General features: G+C 40.9%; 3 non-coding genes across 3 annotated transcripts in view; all 3 read right to left on the reverse strand.

Moving 5' to 3' along the window:
* The window catches only part of LOC135267849 (large subunit ribosomal RNA), a 4041-nt gene extending 4016 nt beyond the window's left edge, over positions 1-25 (reverse strand). The window contains exon 1 of the ribosomal RNA XR_010336221.1: positions 1-25. This exon is cut by the window's left edge and continues 4016 nt beyond it. This is a non-coding gene — a ribosomal RNA (large subunit ribosomal RNA).
* Positions 26-502: 477 nt separating this feature from the next.
* LOC135267851 (5.8S ribosomal RNA) lies at positions 503-659 on the reverse strand. Its single transcript, XR_010336223.1, has one exon. It is a non-coding gene; the product is annotated as a 5.8S ribosomal RNA (ribosomal RNA).
* A 2057-nt stretch (positions 660-2716) lies between these two features.
* Positions 2717-4634, reverse strand: LOC135267853 (small subunit ribosomal RNA). Its single transcript, XR_010336225.1, has one exon. It is a non-coding gene; the product is annotated as a small subunit ribosomal RNA (ribosomal RNA).
* Positions 4635-4829: the final 195 nt, after the last annotated feature.

The raw sequence follows: 4829 nt of genomic DNA on the forward strand, positions 1-4829 counted from the left end.
GGTAGTCTCACCTGCTCTGAGGTCGCAAATATAAATTTGCCTTTATTTTGTCAGACGATAATTACACGTATTCCGTTTATATGGCTGCCTCCAAACAATTTCAAACATCGATCTGACGTCGTTGCGAGAATGTTGTTGTTGTTAATTATAGTGCATAAAATATGCATATAAACAACTTTAACGTCTCGGACACGACGATCGCTTCGTTCGAAATTTAAGCGTTGTGGCTGCTTTTTAATATCGGACGTGCTACGTCTAAACCAACTTGTACCAACAAACTAATAAGAATGTCAGCCGCTATTGCGTTTTAGGATGCCGCGTTATTTTTTTATATTGTTTTTATTGTTGTCTACGTTGCATAATATTTTATTATGACAACCGACAATCAATTAACAATTATAGTAACGCGTCATATTTGCACCCAACACGCTCCGACGTAATTGTCTACACAACATTGTGCGCTGTGTTTAAGACAAAAACCGAGCAGTCTTTGAAATTGACACGACCCTCAGCCAGGAGTGGTCCGGGAACAGTATATCCGAGGACCGCAATGTGCGTTCGAAATGTCGATGTTCATGTGTCCTGCAGTTCACAAGTTGACGCGCAATTAGCTGCGTTCTTCATCGACCCACGAGCCAAGTGATCCACCGTTCAGGGTAATCTTTTCAAACAAATTTAAAATATTATTACATAACGCACCGTTCCACATCGAAATCGTTTCATCATCACACAACAACAAAAATAACTACTTAAGGTTATTACAATTGTGATGTATATGTGAGAAACGGACCAATCGAAAGAAACGTTCGGCGTTATATTTTATAATATTTTATTTAATTAAAGTGGCATTTGTTTCTACTTATCGAAAAGAGTATGCAGTTATAGTTTAAGTTTACATAAAGAATAACCCGATGATATTAACGTTTTATAAATACGTATATATATATCTATTAGGTTTTTTTTCTCTATCAACTTTGTCTATAAAACTCTGCTCCTTTTGCGATAAGCATTATGTATATTTATTAAATAGAAAATATGTCGAAAAACCAGACGTTTTCTTCAAACAAACGCCACAGCTGCAAACTTAATCACAACAATATTTACCAAACAATACAATTGTAGGGTGTTTTGTGTGATACGTCGTTTGGTGGGCATTCTAAGAACGTCCGTCGACATAAAAACGAATCAAAAGAAAAGCACAGGCAGTGCAAAACGTTCCTTCGTCAGTCGGGCGTATATCATTTAAAACCCACAGAATCTAAAAAAGTTAATAAACTTTTTTATTTAGATTCCTACGGTTCGTCGCGTCGTTAAAGTAAATTATTACTTCGACGCATGCGGAACCCAGGTACCCGAAAACCGTAAGCCTAAGCGTTTTTTTCCAAACATCACTCACTATCGATAAAGTAAATTGATTTTATGTATTTATAAATGTGCGTTTGTATGTATAGTAGTATAGTAGTATATTTTGTTATTGGTTGTTTCGAGCTTTTTATTGTTATAAAACGTTTTTGTAGTCTTGTACATAAAGTACAGACGAATAGACAGCCCCTTTTATTTATTAATAAACTCCAACCATTTACAAATTGAATTACAACTACAACATCTCTTTTACACATTAATTATACACCATCTTTATTTTCTTTTTTCCGAAGCGAATACGATGAAGAAAATACGCAAAGACTGGCTTACAAAACCGTAAGCCTAAGCGTTTATTTTTCAAACATCACTCACCATCGGTTAAGTAAAATGATGGTATGTATAAATGTGTATTTGTATGTACAGTAGCGTATTAATTTTGTTGTTGGTTGTTTCGAGTTTATTTATTATTATGGTTTGTATGTATAAAGTTTTAGTCTTGTACATAAAGTACAGACGAATAGACAGCCCCTTTTATTTATTAATAAACTCCAACCATTTACAAATTAAATTACAACTACAACATCTCTTTTACACATTAATTATACACCATCTTTATTTTCTTTTTTCCGAAGCGAATACGATGAAGAAAATACGCAAAGACTGGCTTACAAAACCGTAAGCCTAAGCGTTTATTTTTCAAACATCACTCACCATCGGTTAAGTAAAATGATGGTATGTATAAATGTGTATTTGTATGTACAGTAGCGTATTAATTTTGTTGTTGGTTGTTTCGAGTTTATTTATTATTATGGTTTGTATGTATAAAGTTTTAGTCGTGTACATAAAGTACGATCGTATTGGCAGACACCATTATTATTCATTCATTCATTCTTGTTTGTTATTATAAATAACTCCAACCATATACAAATACTACAACAACAACAACAACATCTCTTGCACATTAATTATACACCACCACTGTGTATTAGTACTTTTTTTCGAAGCGAATACGATGATGGAAATACGCTAAGACCGGCACTGCGAAAGCAATAATAAAACGTTAGCACATAACCATCTTTCGACAATATTGATTCGTGTTAATGTTCGAAAAAATTCTTTGAAAACGTCGTTTACGGCACGTTTACAATCGATTTATAAAATAAATCGAAAAACGTAACAACAGATCCGCTTAATGCAAGACGACCCGTTGTTGCTTTTCCGTTCGACGCATAATAAAGAATTTTGTATGAGAATTGATCATCATACGAATAGTGTATGTATGTGTGTTTTTTGTTGATCAGCACAGACAAAATGTGTGTGTATGTGTGACAACTAAACAACAACATTTACACGTTAATGATCCTTCCGCAGGTTCACCTACGGAAACCTTGTTACGACTTTTACTTCCTCTAAATGATCAAGTTTGGTCATCTTCCCAGCAACATCGGCAACGTCGAAACGCCACCGCGCACCGGTCCGAAGACCTCACTAAATCATTCAATCGGTAGTAGCGACGGGCGGTGTGTACAAAGGGCAGGGACGTAATCAACGCGAGCTTATGACTCGCGCTTACTGGGAATTCCTCGTTCATGGGGAACAATTGCAAGCCCCAATCCCTAGCACGAAGGAGGTTCAGCGGGTTACCCGGACCGCTCGGTCAGGGAGGACACGCTGATTCCTTCAGTGTAGCGCGCGTGCGGCCCAGAACATCTAAGGGCATCACAGACCTGTTATTGCTCAATCTCGTGCGGCTAGAAGCCGCCTGTCCCTCTAAGAAGAATTGTTTGTACGCCGACAGTAAAAACCGCACATAGAGACCGGGCGAACCCGGCTCCAGCCGGCATTTGGGATGTCGAAATACGCCTATTTAGCAGGCTAGAGTCTCGTTCGTTATCGGAATTAACCAGACAAATCGCTCCACCAACTAAGAACGGCCATGCACCACCACCCACCGAATCAAGAAAGAGCTCTCAATCTGTCAATCCTTCCGGTGTCCGGGCCTGGTGAGGTTTCCCGTGTTGAGTCAAATTAAGCCGCAGGCTCCACTCCTGGTGGTGCCCTTCCGTCAATTCCTTTAAGTTTCAGCTTTGCAACCATACTTCCCCCGGAACCCAAAAGCTTTGGTTTCCCGGAAGCTGCCCGCCGAGTCATCGGAGGAACGTCGGCGGATCGCTAGCTGGCATCGTTTATGGTTAGAACTAGGGCGGTATCTGATCGCCTTCGAACCTCTAACTTTCGTTCTTGATCAATGAAAGCGTTTTTGGCAAATGCTTTCGCTTCTGTCCGTCTTGCGACGATCCAAGAATTTCACCTCTAACGTCGCAATACGAATGCCCCCATCCGTTCCTATTAATCATTACCTCGGGGTTCCGAAAACCAACAAAATAGAACCGAGGTCCTATTCCATTATTCCATGCACACAGTATTCAGGCGAAGTTTTAGCCTGCTTTAAGCACTCTAATTTGTTCAAAGTAAACGTGCCGGCCCACCTCGACACTCAATGAAGAGCACCGCGGCGGGATTGAGTTGGGCCGCCCTCTCGAGCTAAGCCCACCGGCAGGACGTCCCGCGAAACGCCAGTTAACACCGCGAACGATGAACCGGCGGCGCGGGACACAAATTCGACTACGAGCTTTTTAACCGCAACAACTTTAATATACGCTATTGGAGCTGGAATTACCGCGGCTGCTGGCACCAGACTTGCCCTCCAATTGATCCTCGTTAAAGGGTTTAGAGTGTACTCATTCCGATTACGGGGCCTCGGATGAGTCCCGTATCGTTATTTTTCGTCACTACCTCCCCGTGCCGGGAGTGGGTAATTTGCGCGCCTGCTGCCTTCCTTGGATGTGGTAGCCGTTTCTCAGGCTCCCTCTCCGGAATCGAACCCTGATTCCCCGTTACCCGTTACAACCATGGTAGGCGCAGAACCTACCATCGACAGTTGATAAGGCAGACATTTGAAAGATGCGTCGCCGGTGCGAGACCGTGCGATCAGCGTAAAGTTATTCAGATTCACCAAGTTGTACGATGACGGCGAAACCGCCACCGATTGTTTTGATCTAATAAAAGCGCTCCTTCCGTCTCCGGTCGGAGCTGTTTGCATGTATTAGCTCTAGAATTACCACAGTTATCCAAGTAAATGTGGGTACGATCTAAGGAACCATAACTGATTAATGAGCCTTCGCGGTTTCACCTTAATTTGGCTTGTACTGAGACATGCATGGCTTAATCTTTGAGACAAGCATATGACTACTGGCAGGATCAACCAGGGAACTGTGTTTTTGTGTTTTTTGAGACAGACGAGAGAATAAAATACTCATCATCATCGTTTATAAAGATGAAGAATATGCGCGTTTGTGCGAAACAATCTAACATATAAGAAGTAACGCCACGCTGTTTCTTCTTTTCTTCGTACGATATAGAGATAAATGTATCGTCATCATCGTCGTCGTAGTCGTTAAACACCA

The sequence above is a fragment of the Tribolium castaneum genome, unplaced genomic scaffold (genome assembly GCF_031307605.1).
Source record: "Tribolium castaneum strain GA2 unplaced genomic scaffold, icTriCast1.1 ptg000105l, whole genome shotgun sequence".
NCBI lineage: Eukaryota > Metazoa > Arthropoda > Insecta > Coleoptera > Tenebrionidae > Tribolium > Tribolium castaneum.